The following is a 15,470-nucleotide window of genomic DNA, read 5'->3' as shown; positions in this document are numbered from 1 at the left end:
GATGTCTGCACTAAGATACAAGTCAGATTCTAGTCATCCTCTGCAACAAAAATGTCAGCTCACCTGAGATTCTCCTCAAGGGTTAATCACATCTAAGGGAACGCAGGCCATGACACTCTCCCCATTATAGCCCCGCAAGTGCTTCATCTGATCTGAAGAAAAAAAAAAAAGAAAAATCACTCCCGTTCAGGAATCAGTCCTGCACAAGACATGATCTAACAAAGAGCAATTTCTTCAGAGCAGAAACAGGTAGGACTCTGCAACAAAGTTTGTTCAAATCCTTGCAATGTACACTGATCACCAAAGGGAATTGTTTTTTTCTCAACAAAAGAGGAGTTATTCTTTTAAAGGCACGGTAAACCTTCCTCCCTGCAAAAATGATGCACTGATCATGTAGTTTGATAGTGTCATTTGTTGAACTGTACGCACAGTCTATAGTAGAGTAAATCTTCACATTCCTGTTTCAGCAGATTCTGTTTGTGCTGAATCATTTGGCATTTGGCATGGCTTTGCACGGGTTAATGCATGACCCCTCTCTGTAGTGTGGAAACTGACACTTCCTGTGAAGAAACCACATTTCGCATAATCTCTGGCTCTCTCAGACTAGTGCTCATGCAGGTGAGAGCCACACAGTAATTAGATGTGACACAGGTACAGGGAGAACTCACTCGTGCAGCCGGGAGACGATGTGTCGTCAGCTAACTGACAAACACAAATCAGAAGAAACTGGGTTTCTTTTGGCTCTTGAAGGCCGATAGTCCTTCCTGGAAAAAAAAGGAAGCTCTGTTTGGTTTTGGGAAGTGATGGAGGCCCTGAGAACTGCTAGTGGAACACAGATGTGAGGGACTGCTGCAAAGTTAAAGGTTGCAACATCGGGTAGAGTTTTGTGGAAAAAATAAAGGCACAGAACCCTCTACACAAGAGGGGGATGTAGCTCAGTGGTAGAGCGCACGCTTTGCATGTGTGAGGCCCCGGGTTCAATCCCCGGCATCTCCAACCAATCCTTCACGATGAGGCAGAATGGTCCCCTGGGCGAAGCCCCCACCCGGCTCCCCAAATGAGCTCTTTGCGCAATACAGACTTAATGGTAAATGGAAGGCCGTTTCCCTTTTATACAGTAAATATGCAAAGCCCAATGGAGGAACATTTTTCAATCTGGAGACTCTGGGAGCCTCTTAACCGACACACACAAATCATGATAAACAGGCTTACTTCTGTCTCCCAAAGGTTACAGGTGCTCCACAGCTAATTTTTCAGAGGACGGTGAAAGGTGTGTGAAGGAGCCCTCAAAATAGCACTCTCTTGAAACTCAGTAATCTAAGCAGTAATTGGTCGATTCCATACTTCATTTTCCAGTCACTCCCTGATCGTCATGACTCATGACATACTGAAATCAATGCCATAGCAGTCTGCACTTCCACATATTGGCTGCTTTTGTACATGTACTACTACTATGATAAATTCCCCCGTAGACTGTGTAAACTGACTATTGCGGAAGGACAAGCATCCCTTGGCCAAGCTCGTATAAATATCCGGGTGGCACTTATGATACTCCAAGGGAAGCAGCCGCAACTCAGATGCTGCTACACAGGTACATGACTAAAAAACATTTTGCCACAACAACCCTTACATACACATTTCTGGGCTCACCCTCCTAAGCCATTAGCATGTAGGAGTGGAGAAGACAGACTGGGGTTGTTAACTTTGACCTTTGTCTCAGTTTGCACTTTTGCATCAAACCAAGCATAGCGCCACTACAGAGCATGGGGGATGTAGCTCAGTGGTAGAGCGCACGCTTCGCATGTGTGAGGTCCCGGGTTCAACCCCCGGCATCTCCACTCTTTATCTCAAACAGAGTTAAGTCACCCTCCAGCACATGCTGCTTTGCCTAATGATCAGCGCAATGGATTTTGACCCTGATGAGAACTTGTCTGGATTGGTAAAAAATGGTGGCATTAATAGGAAACAAGCCGCAAGGAAGAATTCCCTAGAAAGCATTCTGACCGCTCTATTTCGACTTGTTGTTAACGTTGGCGCCTTGCTGTTCCCATGAAAAGTGCATGCAAACCATGTGTTTTGTAGCTATTTGTCCAACAGCTACCTCACAGTGGAAATGGGCAACAAAACTTCTCCCTGCACTGTCAAATGCAAAAATCTACATTTTAACCATCTGAATCTCCATTGTGTCTGCGTCTCTTTATGGTCTGTTGGAAAGGGAATTTGTGTTTCTCTTTTTCCTTTTGCAAAAACAGCCAGTCTTCATTGTTTCCATGAGTTTCTGGTAGCCAGCTGACAAACACAAATAGGAATAAGCCGGGTTTCTTCTGTCTCTCCAAAGTCCAAGTTCCTCCTGAAAAGAAAAGAAAAACCAAGCTGTGGTTGGAATTGGGAAGTGAAGGAACCCAAACTACTGCTTTGGAATGCTAGTAGGAGGGCCTGGTGCCGAGATCAAGGGTGCCGCACTATGTACTGTTTTGTGAGGAAAAAAAGGCACACAGTCTAGGTTAGCAAGGGGGATGTAGCTCAGTGGTAGAGCCCACGCTTTGCATATGTGAGGCCCCGGGTTCAATCCCCGGCATCTCCAGCCTTTGCTTCAAACCGGCCTTGTCGGCACATGGTGAGATGGTTGTGACCAGGTGCAAAACCCTGCTGAGTGCTTCTCTGGACGGGGCAAAATTAGTGGCAGCAATCAAGATTTTTCTTGGAAGCATACTAACCACATATTTCGACTTGCGGTTGACATTGGCTGTCTACTGTACATGTGAAGCTTATAGGATGACTCCACTTTCATGGGAAGCAAATAAGAAAATATAGCATATACAATTGCAACACACGCCGTATTAAAAAGGGACCTTTCCATTTCAAACTGCAGCACTGTCATTTTCTGTACAATTCAATGCAATAAGGCAACCTGAAGGAGTTGCGTACAAAGTTGGTATAGGGAACGCCCTCAGAGATGTCATTTACTGCTTGTGTGATTGGCTCACTGATTTTCCCAGATGTCTGCACTAAGATACAAGTCAGATTCTAGTCATCCTCTGCAACAAAAATGTCAGCTCACCTGAGATTCTCCTCAAGGGTTAATCACATCTAAGGGAACGCAGGCCATGACACTCTCCCCATTATAGCCCCGCAAGTGCTTCATCTGATCTGAAGAAAAAAAAAAAAAAAATCACTCCCGTTCAGGAATCAGTCCAGCACAAGACATGATCTAACAAAGAGCAATTTCTTCAGAGCAGAAACAGGTAGGACTCTGCAACAAAGTTTGTTCAAATCCTTGCAATGTACACTGATCGCCAAAGGGAATTGTTTTTTTCTCAACAAAAGAGGAGTTATTCTTTTAAAGGCACGGTAAACCTTCCTCCCTGCAAAAATGATGCACTGATCATGTAGTTTGATAGTGTCATTTGTTGAACTGTACGCACAGTCTATAGTAGAGTAAATCTTCACATTCCTGTTTCAGCAGATTCTGTTTGTGCTGAATCATTAGGCATTCGGCATGGCTTTGCACGGGTTAATGCATGACCCCTCTCTGTAGTGTGGAAACTGACACTTCCTGTGAAGAAACCACATTTCGCATAATCTCTGGCTCTCTCAGACTAGTGCTCATGCAGGTGAGAGCCACACAGTAATTAGATGTGACACAGGTACAGGGAGAACTCACTCGTGCAGCCGGGAGACGATGTGTCGTCAGCTAACTGACAAACACAAATCAGAAGAAACTGGGTTTCTTTTGGCTCTTGAAGGCCGATAGTCCTTCCTGGAAAAAAAAGGAAGCTCTGTTTGGTTTTGGGAAGTGATGGAGGCCCTGAGAACTGCTAGTGGAACACAGATATGAGGGACTGCTGCAAAGTTAAAGGTTGCAACATCGGGTAGAGTTTTGTGGAAAAAATAAAGGCACAGAACCCTCTACACAAGAGGGGGATGTAGCTCAGTGGTAGAGCGCACGCTTTGCATGTGTGAGGCCCCGGGTTCAATCCCCGGCATCTCCAACCAATCCTTCACGATGAGGCAGAATGGTCCCCTGGGCGAAGCCCCCACCCGGCTCCCCAAATGAGCTCTTTGCGCAATACAGACTTAATGGTAAATGGAAGGCCGTTTCCCTTTTATACAGTAAATATGCAAAGCCCAATGGAGGAACATTTTTCAATCTGGAGACTCTGGGAGCCTCTTAACCGACACACACAAATCATGATAAACAGGCTTACTTCTGTCTCCCAAAGGTTACAGGTGCTCCACAGCTAATTTTTCAGAGGACGGTGAAAGGTGTGTGAAGGAGCCCTCAAAATAGCACTCTCTTGAAACTCAGTAATCTAAGCAGTAATTGGTCGATTCCATACTTCATTTTCCAGTCACTCCCTGATCGTCATGACTCATGACATACTGAAATCAATGCCATAGCAGTCTGCACTTCCACATATTGGCTGCTTTTGTACATGTACTACTACTATGATAAATTCCCCCGTAGACTGTGTAAACTGACTATTGCGGAAGGACAAGCATCCCTTGGCCAAGCTCGTATAAATATCCGGGTGGCACTTATGATACTCCAAGGGAAGCAGCCGCAACTCAGATTCTGCTACACAGGTACATGACTAAAAAACATTTTGCCACAACAACCCTTACATACACATTTCTGGGCTCACCCTCCTAAGCCATTAGCATGTAGGAGTGGAGAAGACAGACTGGGGTTGTTAACTTTGACCTTTGTCTCATTTTGCACTTTTGCATCACACCAAGCATAGCACCACTACAGAGCATGGGGGATGTAGCTCAGTGGTAGAGCGCACGCTTCGCATGTGTGAGGTCCCGGGCTCAACCCCCGGCATCTCCACTCTTTATCTCAAACAGAGTTAAGTCACCCTCCAGCACATGCTGCTTTGCCTAATGATCAGCGCAATGGACTTTGACCCTGATGAGAACTTGTCTGGATTGGTAAAAAATGGTGGCATTAATAGGAAACAAGCCGCAAGGAAGAAATCCCTAGGAAGCATTCTGACCGCTCTATTTCGACTTGTTGTTAACGTTGGCGCCTTGCTGTTCCCATGAAAAGTGCATGCAAACCATGTGTTTTGTAGCTATTTGTCCAACAGCTACCTCACAGTGGAAATGGGCAACAAAACTTCTCCCTGCACTGTCAAATGCAAAAATCTACATTTTAACCATCTGAATCTCCATTGTGTCTGCGTGTCTTTATGGTCTGTTGGAAAGGGAATTTGTGTTTCTCTTTTTCCTTTTGCAAAAACAGCCAGTCTTCATTGTTTCCATGAGTTTCTGGTAGCCAGCTGACAAACACAAATAGGAATAAGCCGGGTTTCTTCTGTCTCTCCAAAGTCCAAGTTCCTCCTGAAAAGAAAAGAAAAACCAAGCTGTGGTTGGAATTGGGAAGTGAAAGAACCCAAACTACTGCTTTGGAATGCTAGTGGGAGGGCCTGGTGCCGAGATCAAGGGTGCCGCACTATGTACTGTTTTGTGAGGAAAAAAAGGCACACAGTCTAGGTTAGCAAGGGGGATGTAGCTCAGTGGTAGAGCGCACGCTTTGCATGTGTGAGGCCCCGGGTTCAATCCCCGGCATCTCCAGCCTTTGATTTAAACCGGCCTTGTCGGCACATGGTGAGATGGTTGTGACCAGGTGCAAAACCCTGCTGAGTGCTTCTCTGGACGGGGCAAAATTAGTGGCAGCAATCAAGATTTTTCTTGGAAGCATACTAACCACATATTTCGACTTGCGGTTGACATTGGCTGTCTACTGTACATGTGAAGCTTATAGGATGACTCCACTTTCATGGGAAGCAAATAAGAAAATATAGCATATACAATTGCAACACACGCCGTATTAAAAAGGGACCTTTCCATTTCAAACTGCAGCACTGTCATTTTCTGTACAATTCAATGCAATAAGGCAACCTAAAGGAGTTGCGTACAAAGTTGGTATAGGGAACGCCTTCAGAGATGTCATTTACTGCTTGTGTGATTGGCTCACTGATTTTCCCAGATGTCTGCACTAAGATACAAGTCAGATTCTAGTCATCCTCTGCAACAAAAATGTCAGCTCACCTGAGATTCTCCTCAAGGGTTAATCACATCTAAGGGAACGCAGGCCATGACACTCTCCCCATTATAGCCCCGCAAGTGCTTCATCTGATCTGAAGAAAAAAAAATAAAAAAATCACTCCCGTTCAGGAATCAGTCCTGCACAAGACATGATCTAACAAAGAGCAATTTCTTCAGAGCAGAAACAGGTAGGACTCTGCAACAAAGTTTGTTCAAATCCTTGCAATGTACACTGATCGCCAAAGGGAATTGTTTTTTTCTCAACAAAAGAGGAGTTATTCTTTTAAAGGCACGGTAAACCTTCCTCCCTGCAAAAATGATGCACTGATCATGTAGTTTGATAGTGTCATTTGTTGAACTGTACGCACAGTCTATAGTAGAGTAAATCTTCACATTCCTGTTTCAGCAGATTCTGTTTGTGCTGAAACATGAGGCATTCGGCATGGCTTTGCACGGGTTAAAGCATGACCCCTCTCTGTAGTGTGGAAACTGACACTTCCTGTGAAGAAACCACATTTTGCATAATCTCTGGCTCTCTCAGACTAGTGCTCATGCAGGTGAGAGCCACACAGTAATTAGATGTGACACAGGTACAGAGAGAACTCACTCGTGCAGCCGGGAGACGATGTGTCGTCAGCTAACTGACAAACACAAATCAGAAGAAACTGGGTTTCTTTTGGCTCTTGAAGGCCGATAGTCCTTCCTGGAAAAAAAAAGGAAGCTCTGTTTGGTTTTGGGAGGTGATGGAGGCCCTGAGAACTGCTAGTGGAACACAGATGTGAGGGACTGCTGCAAAGTTAAAGGTTGCAACATCGGGTAGAGTTTTGTGGAAATAATAAAGGCACAGAACCCTCTACACAAGAGGGGGATGTAGCTCAGTGGTAGAGCGCACGCTTTGCATGTGTGAGGCCCCGGGTTCAATCCCCGGCATCTCCAACCAATCCTTCACGATGAGGCAGAATGGTCCCCTGGGCGAAGCCCCCACCCGGCTCCCCAAATGAGCTCTTTGCGCAATACAGACTTAATGGTAAATGGAAGGCCGTTTCCCTTTTATACAGTAAATATGCAAAGCCCAATGGAGGAACATTTTTCAATCTGGAGACTCTGGGAGCCTCTTAACCGACACACACAAATCATGATAAACAGGCTTACTTCTGTCTCCCAAAGGTTACAGGTGCTCCACAGCTAATTTTTCAGAGGACGGTGAAAGGTGTGTGAAGGAGCCCTCAAAATAGCACTCTCTTGAAACTCAGTAATCTAAGCAGTAATTGGTCGATTCCATACTTCATTTTCCAGTCACTCCCTGATCGTCATGACTCATGACATACTGAAATCAATGCCATAGCAGTCTGCACTTCCACATATTGGCTGCTTTTGTACATGTACTACTACTATGATAAATTCCCCCGTAGACTGTGTAAACTGACTATTGCGAAAGGACAAGCATCCCTTGGCCAAGCTCGTATAAATATCCGGGTGGCACTTATGATACTCCAAGGGAAGCAGCCGCAACTCAGATGCTGCTACACAGGTACATGACTAAAAAACATTTTGCCACAACAACCCTTACATACACATTTCTGGGCTCACCCTCCTAAGCCATTAACATATAGGAGTGGAGAAGACAGACTGGGGTTGTTAACTTTGACCTTTGTCTCATTTTGCACTTTTGCATCACACCAAGCATAGCGCCACTACGGAGCATGGGGGATGTAGCTCAGTGGTAGAGCGCACGCTTCGCATGTGTGAGGTCCCGGGCTCAACCCCCGGCATCTCCACTCTTTATCTCAAACAGAGTTAAGTCACCCTCCAGCACATGCTGCTTTGCCTAATGATCATCGCAATGGACTTTGACCCTGATGAGAACTTGTCTGGATTGGTAAAAAATGGTGGAATTAATAGGAAACAAGCCGCAAGGAAGAATTCCCTAGAAAGCATTCTGACCGCTCTGTTTCGACTTGTTGTTAACGTTGGCGCCTTGCTGTTCCCATGAAAAGTGCATGCAAACCATGTGTTTTGTAGCTATTTGTCCAACAGCTACCTCACAGTGGAAATGGGCAACAAAACTTCTCCATGCACTGTCAAATGCAAAAATCTACATTTTAACCATCTGAATCTCCATTGTGTCTGCGTCTCTTTATGGTCTGTTGGAAAGGGAATTTGTGTTTCTCTTTTTCCTTTTGCAAAAACAGCCAGTCTTCATTGTTTCCATGAGTTTCTGGTAGCCAGCTGACAAACACAAATAGGAATAAGCCGGGTTTCTTCTGTCTCTCCAAAGTCCAAGTTCCTCCTGAAAAGAAAAGAAAAAACCAAGCTGTGGTTGGAATTGGGAAGTGAAGGAACCCAAACTACTGCTTTGGAATGCTAGTGGGAGGGCCTGGTGCCGAGATCAAGGGTGCCGCACTATGTACTGTTTTGTGAGGAAAAAAAGGCACACAGTCTAGGTTAGCAAAGGGGATGTAGCTCAGTGGTAGAGCGCACGCTTTGCATGTGTGAGGCCCCGGGTTCAATCCCCGGCATCTCCAGCCCTTGCTTTAAACGGCCTTGTCGGCACATGGTGAGATGGTTGTCACCAGGTGCAAAACCCTGCTGAGTGCTTCTCTGGACGGGGCAAAATTAGTGGCAGCAATCAAGACTTTTCTTGGAAGCATACTAACCACATATTTCGACTTGCGGTTGACATTGGCTGTCTACTGTACATGTGAAGCTTATAGGATGACTCCACTTTCATGGGAAGCAAATAAGAAAATATAGCATATACAATTGCAACACACGCCGTATTAAAAAGGGACCTTTCCATTTCAAACTGCAGCACTGTCATTTTCTGTACAATTCAATGCAATAAGGCAACCTAAAGGAGTTGCGTACAAAGTTGGTATAGGGAACGCCCTCAGAGATGTCATTTACTGCTTGTGTGATTGGCTCACTGATTTTCCCAGATGTCTGCACTAAGATACAAGTCAGATTCTAGTCATCCTCTGCAACAAAAATGTCAGCTCACCTGAGATTCTCCTCAAGGGTTAATCACATCTAAGGGAACGCAGGCCATGACACTCTCCCCATTATAGCCCCGCAAGTGCTTCATCTGATCTGAAGAAAAAAAAATAAAAAAATCACTCCCGTTCAGGAATCAGTCCTGCACAAGACATGATCTAACAAAGAGCAATTTCTTCAGAGCAGAAACAGGTAGGACTCTGCAACAAAGTTTGTTCAAATCCTTGCAATGTACACTGATCACCAAAGGGAATTGTTTTTTTCTCAACAAAAGAGGAGTTATTCTTTTAAAGGCACGGTAAACCTTCCTCCCTGCAAAAATGATGCACTGATCATGTAGTTTGATAGTGTCATTTGTTGAACTGTACGCACAGTCTATAGTAGAGTAAATCTTCACATTCCTGTTTCAGCAGATTCTGTTTGTGCTGAATCATTTGGCATTTGGCATGGCTTTGCACGGGTTAATGCATGACCCCTCTCTGTAGTGTGGAAACTGACACTTCCTGTGAAGAAACCACATTTCGCATAATCTCTGGCTCTCTCAGACTAGTGCTCATGCAGGTGAGAGCCACACAGTAATTAGATGTGACACAGGTACAGGGAGAACTCACTCGTGCAGCCGGGAGACGATGTGTCGTCAGCTAACTGACAAACACAAATCAGAAGAAACTGGGTTTCTTTTGGCTCTTGAAGGCCGATAGTCCTTCCTGGAAAAAAAAAGGAAGCTCTGTTTGGTTTTGGGAAGTGATGGAGGCCCTGAGAACTGCTAGTGGAACACAGATGTGAGGGACTGCTGCAAAGTTAAAGGTTGCAACATCGGGTAGAGTTTTGTGGAAAAAATAAAGGCACAGAACCCTCTACACAAGAGGGGGATGTAGCTCAGTGGTAGAGCGCACGCTTTGCATGTGTGAGGCCCCGGGTTCAGTCCCCGGCATCTCCAACCAATCCTTCACGATGAGGCAGAATGGTCCCCTGGGCGAAGCCCCCACCCGGCTCCCCAAATGAGCTCTTTGCGCAATACAGACTTAATGGTAAATGGAAGGCCGTTTCCCTTTTATACAGTAAATATGCAAAGCCCAATGGAGGAACATTTTTCAATCTGGAGACTCTGGGAGCCTCTTAACCGACACACACAAATCATGATAAACAGGCTTACTTCTGTCTCCCAAAGGTTACAGGTGCTCCACAGCTAATTTTTCAGAGGACGGTGAAAGGTGTGTGAAGGAGCCCTCAAAATAGCACTCTCTTGAAACTCAGTAATCTAAGCAGTAATTGGTCGATTCCATACTTCATTTTCCAGTCACTCCCTGATCGTCATGACTCATGACATACTGAAATCAATGCCATAGCAGTCTGCACTTCCACATATTGGCTGTTTTTGTACATGTACTACTACTATGATAAATTCCCCCGTAGACTGTGTAAACTGACTATTGCGAAAGGACAAGCATCCCTTGGCCAAGCTCGTATAAATATCCGGGTGGCACTTATGATACTCCAAGGGAAGCAGCCGCAACTCAGATGCTGCTACACAGGTACATGACTAAAAAACATTTTGCCACAACAACCCTTACATACACATTTCTGGGCTCACCCTCCTAAGCCATTAACATATAGGAGTGGAGAAGACAGACTGGGGTTGTTAACTTTGACCTTTGTCTCATTTTGCACTTTTGCATCACACCAAGCATAGCGCCACTATAGAGCATGGGGGATGTAGCTCAGTGGTAGAGCGCACACTTTGCATGTGTAAGGTCCCGGGTTCAACCCCTGGCATCTCCACCCTTTATCTCAAACAGAGTTAAGTCACCCTCCAGCACATGCTGCTTTGCCTAATGATCAGCGCAATGGACTTTGACCCTGATGAGAACTTGTCTGGATTGGTAAAAAATGGTGGCATTAATAGGAAACAAGCCGCAAGGAAGAATTCCCTAGAAAGCATTCTGACCGCTCTATTTCGACTTGTTGTTAACGTTGGCGCCTTGCTGTTCCCATGAAAAGTGCATGCAAACCATGTGTTTTGTAGCTATTTGTCCAACAGCTACCTCACAGGGGAAATGGGCAACAAAACTTCTCCCTGCACTGTCAAATGCAAAAATCTACATTTTAACCATCTGAATCTCCATTGTGTCTGCATCTCTTTATGGTCTGTTGGAAAGGGATTTTGTGTTTCTCTTTTTCCTTTTGCAAAAACAGCCAGTCTTCATTGTTTCCATGAGTTTCTGGTAGCCAGCTGACAAACACAAATAGGAATAAGCCGGGTTTCTTCTGTATCTCCAAAGTCCAAGTTCCTCCTGAAAAGAAAAAAAAAACCAAGCTGTGGTTGGAATTGGGAAGTGAAGGAACCCAAACTACTGCTTTGGAATGCTAGTGGGAGGGCCTGGTGCGAGATCAAGGGTGCCGCACTATGTACTGTTTTGTGAGGAAAAAAAGGCACACAGTCTAGGTTAGCAAGGGGGATGTAGCTCAGTGGTAGAGCGCACGCCTTGCATGTGTGAGGCCCCGGGTTCAAACCCCGGCATCTCCAATCTTTGCTTTAAACGGCCTTGTCGGCACATGGTGAGATGGTTGTGACCAGGTGCAAAACCCTGGTGAGTGCTTCTCTGGACGGGGCAAAATTAGTGGCAGCAATCAAGATTTTTCTTGGAAGCATACTAACCACATATTTCGACTTGCGGTTGACATTGGCTGTCTACTGTACATGTGAAGCTTATAGGATGACTCCACTTTCATGGGAAGCAAATAAGAAAATATAGCATATACAATTGCAACACACGCCGTATTAAAAAGGGACCTTTCCATTTCAAACTGCAGCACTGTCATTTTCTGTACAATTCAATGCAATAAGGCAACCTGAAGGAGTTGCGTACAAAGTTGGTATAGGGAACGCCCTCAGAGATGTCATTTACTGCTTGTGTGATTGGCTCACTGATTTTCCCAGATGTCTGCACTAAGATACAAGTCAGATTCTAGTCATCCTCTGCAACAAAAATGTCAGCTCACCTGAGATTCTCCTCAAGGGTTAATCACATCTAAGGGAACGCAGGCCATGACACTCTCCCCATTATAGCCCCGCAAGTGCTTCATCTGATCTGAAGAAAAAAAAAAATCACTCCCGTTCAGGAATCAGTCCTGCACAAGACATGATCTAACAAAGAGCAATTTCTTCAGAGCAGAAACAGGTAGGACTCTGCAACAAAGTTTGTTCAAATCCTTGCAATGTACACTGATCACCAAAGGGAATTGTTTTTTTCTCAACAAAAGAGGAGTTATTCTTTTAAAGGCACGGTAAACCTTCCTCCCTGCAAAAATGATGCACTGATCATGTAGTTTGATAGTGTCATTTGTTGAACTGTACGCACAGTCTATAGTAGAGTAAATCTTCACATTCCTGTTTCAGCAGATTCTGTTTGTGCTGAATCATTTGGCATTTGGCATGGCTTTGCACGGGTTAATGCATGACCCCTCTCTGTAGTGTGGAAACTGACACTTCCTGTGAAGAAACCACATTTCGCATAATCTCTGGCTCTCTCAGACTAGTGCTCATGCAGGTGAGAGCCACACAGTAATTAGATGTGACACAGGTACAGGGAGAACTCACTCGTGCAGCCGGGAGACGATGTGTCGTCAGCTAACTGACAAACACAAATCAGAAGAAACTGGGTTTCTTTTGGCTCTTGAAGGCCGATAGTCCTTCCTGGAAAAAAAAAGGAAGCTCTGTTTGGTTTTGGGAAGTGATGGAGGCCCTGAGAACTGCTAGTGGAACACAGATGTGAGGGACTGCTGCAAAGTTAAAGGTTGCAACATCGGGTAGAGTTTTGTGGAAAAAATAAAGGCACAGAACCCTCTACACAAGAGGGGGATGTAGCTCAGTGGTAGAGCGCACGCTTTGCATGTGTGAGGCCCCGGGTTCAATCCCCGGCATCTCCAACCAATCCTTCACGATGAGGCAGAATGGTCCCCTGGGCGAAGCCCCCACCCGGCTCCCCAAATGAGCTCTTTGCGCAATACAGACTTAATGGTAAATGGAAGGCCGTTTCCCTTTTATACAGTAAATATGCAAAGCCCAATGGAGGAACATTTTTCAATCTGGAGACTCTGGGAGCCTCTTAACCGACACACACAAATCATGATAAACAGGCTTACTTCTGTCTCCCAAAGGTTACAGGTGCTCCACAGCTAATTTTTCAGAGGACGGTGAAAGGTGTGTGAAGGAGCCCTCAAAATAGCACTCTCTTGAAACTCAGTAATCTAAGCAGTAATTGGTCGATTCCATACTTCATTTTCCAGTCACTCCCTGATCGTCATGACTCATGACATACTGAAATCAATGCCATAGCAGTCTGCACTTCCACATATTGGCTGCTTTTGTACATGTACTACTACTATGATAAATTCCCCCGTAGACTGTGTAAACTGACTATTGCGGAAGGACAAGCATCCCTTGGCCAAGCTCGTATAAATATCCGGGTGGCACTTATGATACTCCAAGGGAAGCAGCCGCAACTCAGATGCTGCTACACAGGTACATGACTAAAAAACATTTTGCCACAACAACCCTTACATACACATTTCTGGGCTCACCCTCCTAAGCCATTAGCATGTAGGAGTGGAGAAGACAGACTGGGGTTGTTAACTTTGACCTTTGTCTCAGTTTGCACTTTTGCATCACACGAAGCATAGCGCCGCTACAGAGCATGGGGGATGTAGCTCAGTGGTAGAGCGCACGCTTCGCATGTGTGAGGTCCCGGGTTCAACCCCTGGCATCTCCACTCTTTATCTCAAACAGAGTTAAGTCACCCTCCAGCACATGCTGCTTTGCCTAATGATCAGCGCAATGGATTTTGACCCTGATGAGAACTTGTCTGGATTGGTAAAAAATGGTGGCATTAATAGGAAACAAGCCGCAAGGAAGAATTCCCTAGAAAGCATTCTGACCGCTCTATTTCGACTTGTTGTTAACGTTGGCGCCTTGCTGTTCCCATGAAAAGTGCATGCAAACCATGTGTTTTGTAGCTATTTGTCCAACAGCTACCTCACAGTGGAAATGGGCAACAAAACTTCTCCCTGCACTGTCAAATGCAAAAATCTACATTTTAACCATCTGAATCTCCATTGTGTCTGCGTCTCTTTATGGTCTGTTGGAAAGGGAATTTGTGTTTCTCTTTTTCCTTTTGCAAAAACAGCCAGTCTTCATTGTTTCCATGAGTTTCTGGTAGCCAGCTGACAAACACAAATAGGAATAAGCCGGGTTTCTTCTGTCTCTCCAAAGTCCAAGTTCCTCCTGAAAAGAAAAGAAAAACCAAGCTGTGGTTGGAATTGGGAAGTGAAGGAACCCAAACTACTGCTTTGGAATGCTAGTAGGAGGGCCTGGTGCCGAGATCAAGGGTGCCGCACTATGTACTGTTTTGTGAGGAAAAAAAGGCACACAGTCTAGGTTAGCAAGGGGGATGTAGCTCAGTGGTAGAGCGCACGCTTTGCATATGTGAGGCCCCGGGTTCAATCCCCGGCATCTCCAGCCTTTGCTTTAAACCGGCCTTGTCGGCACATGGTGAGATGGTTGTGACCAGGTGCAAAACCCTGCTGAGTGCTTCTCTGGACGGGGCAAAATTAGTGGCAGCAATCAAGATTTTTCTTGGAAGCATACTAACCACATATTTCGACTTGCGGTTGACATTGGCTGTCTACTGTACATGTGAAGCTTATAGGATGACTCCACTTTCATGGGAAGCAAATAAGAAAATATAGCATATACAATTGCAACACACGCCGTATTAAAAAGGGACCTTTCCATTTCAAACTGCAGCACTGTCATTTTCTGTACAATTCAATGCAATAAGGCAACCTAAAGGAGTTGCGTACAAAGTTGGTATAGGGAACGCCTTCAGAGATGTCATTTACTGCTTGTGTGATTGGCTCACTGATTTTCCCAGATGTCTGCACTAAGATACAAGTCAGATTCTAGTCATCCTCTGCAACAAAAATGTCAGCTCACCTGAGATTCTCCTCAAGGGTTAATCACATCTAAGGGAACGCAGGCCATGACACTCTCCCCATTATAGCCCCGCAAGTGCTTCATCTGATCTGAAGAAAATAAAATAAAAAAATCACTCCCGTTCAGGAATCAGTCCTGCACAAGACATGATCTAACAAAGAGCAATTTCTTCAGAGCAGAAACAGGTAGGACTCTGCAACAAAGTTTGTTCAAATCCTTGCAATGTACACTGATCGCCAAAGGGAATTGTTTTTTTCTCAACAAAAGAGGAGTTATTCTTTTAAAGGCACGATAAACCTTCCTCCCTGCAAAAATGATGCACTGATCATGTAGTTTGATAGTGTCATTTGTTGAACTGTACGCACAGTCTATAGTAGAGTAAATCTTCACATTCCTGTTTCAGCAGATTCTGTTTGTGCTGAATCAT

At 45.0% G+C, this 15,470-nt stretch overlaps 15 non-coding genes across 15 annotated transcripts; all 15 read left to right on the top strand.

Annotated features, from left to right (window-relative positions):
- Positions 1–924: 924 nt before the first annotated feature.
- TRNAA-UGC (transfer RNA alanine (anticodon UGC)) lies at positions 925–996 on the top strand. The gene has a single exon. It is a non-coding gene; the product is annotated as a tRNA-Ala (tRNA).
- Positions 997–1,766: 770 nt separating this feature from the next.
- Positions 1,767–1,838, top strand: TRNAA-CGC (transfer RNA alanine (anticodon CGC)). Its single transcript has one exon. It is a non-coding gene; the product is annotated as a tRNA-Ala (tRNA).
- Positions 1,839–2,512: 674 nt separating this feature from the next.
- Positions 2,513–2,584, top strand: TRNAA-UGC (transfer RNA alanine (anticodon UGC)). The gene has a single exon. It is a non-coding gene; the product is annotated as a tRNA-Ala (tRNA).
- A 1,336-nt stretch (positions 2,585–3,920) lies between these two features.
- TRNAA-UGC (transfer RNA alanine (anticodon UGC)) lies at positions 3,921–3,992 on the top strand. The gene has a single exon. It is a non-coding gene; the product is annotated as a tRNA-Ala (tRNA).
- A 770-nt stretch (positions 3,993–4,762) lies between these two features.
- TRNAA-CGC (transfer RNA alanine (anticodon CGC)) lies at positions 4,763–4,834 on the top strand. Its single transcript has one exon. It is a non-coding gene; the product is annotated as a tRNA-Ala (tRNA).
- Positions 4,835–5,508: 674 nt separating this feature from the next.
- TRNAA-UGC (transfer RNA alanine (anticodon UGC)) lies at positions 5,509–5,580 on the top strand. The gene has a single exon. It is a non-coding gene; the product is annotated as a tRNA-Ala (tRNA).
- Positions 5,581–6,918: 1,338 nt separating this feature from the next.
- On the top strand, positions 6,919–6,990 carry TRNAA-UGC (transfer RNA alanine (anticodon UGC)). The gene has a single exon. It is a non-coding gene; the product is annotated as a tRNA-Ala (tRNA).
- Positions 6,991–7,760: 770 nt separating this feature from the next.
- TRNAA-CGC (transfer RNA alanine (anticodon CGC)) lies at positions 7,761–7,832 on the top strand. The gene has a single exon. It is a non-coding gene; the product is annotated as a tRNA-Ala (tRNA).
- Positions 7,833–8,507: 675 nt separating this feature from the next.
- Positions 8,508–8,579, top strand: TRNAA-UGC (transfer RNA alanine (anticodon UGC)). Its single transcript has one exon. It is a non-coding gene; the product is annotated as a tRNA-Ala (tRNA).
- A 1,337-nt stretch (positions 8,580–9,916) lies between these two features.
- TRNAA-UGC (transfer RNA alanine (anticodon UGC)) lies at positions 9,917–9,988 on the top strand. The gene has a single exon. It is a non-coding gene; the product is annotated as a tRNA-Ala (tRNA).
- Positions 9,989–10,758: 770 nt separating this feature from the next.
- TRNAA-UGC (transfer RNA alanine (anticodon UGC)) lies at positions 10,759–10,830 on the top strand. Its single transcript has one exon. It is a non-coding gene; the product is annotated as a tRNA-Ala (tRNA).
- A 673-nt stretch (positions 10,831–11,503) lies between these two features.
- On the top strand, positions 11,504–11,575 carry TRNAA-UGC (transfer RNA alanine (anticodon UGC)). The gene has a single exon. It is a non-coding gene; the product is annotated as a tRNA-Ala (tRNA).
- Positions 11,576–12,906: 1,331 nt separating this feature from the next.
- Positions 12,907–12,978, top strand: TRNAA-UGC (transfer RNA alanine (anticodon UGC)). The gene has a single exon. It is a non-coding gene; the product is annotated as a tRNA-Ala (tRNA).
- Positions 12,979–13,748: 770 nt separating this feature from the next.
- TRNAA-CGC (transfer RNA alanine (anticodon CGC)) lies at positions 13,749–13,820 on the top strand. The gene has a single exon. It is a non-coding gene; the product is annotated as a tRNA-Ala (tRNA).
- Positions 13,821–14,494: 674 nt separating this feature from the next.
- TRNAA-UGC (transfer RNA alanine (anticodon UGC)) lies at positions 14,495–14,566 on the top strand. Its single transcript has one exon. It is a non-coding gene; the product is annotated as a tRNA-Ala (tRNA).
- The last annotated feature ends 904 nt before the right edge of the window (positions 14,567–15,470 follow it).

Source organism: Staurois parvus, unplaced genomic scaffold, assembly GCF_062004578.1.
Source record: "Staurois parvus isolate SC_StPar_1 unplaced genomic scaffold, SC_StPar_1.0 ptg000450l, whole genome shotgun sequence".
In the NCBI taxonomy this organism is placed as follows: Eukaryota; Metazoa; Chordata; class Amphibia; order Anura; family Ranidae; genus Staurois; species Staurois parvus.
Note: the sequence above shows the minus strand (reverse complement) of the source record. Positions and strands in the feature narration are given on the sequence as shown.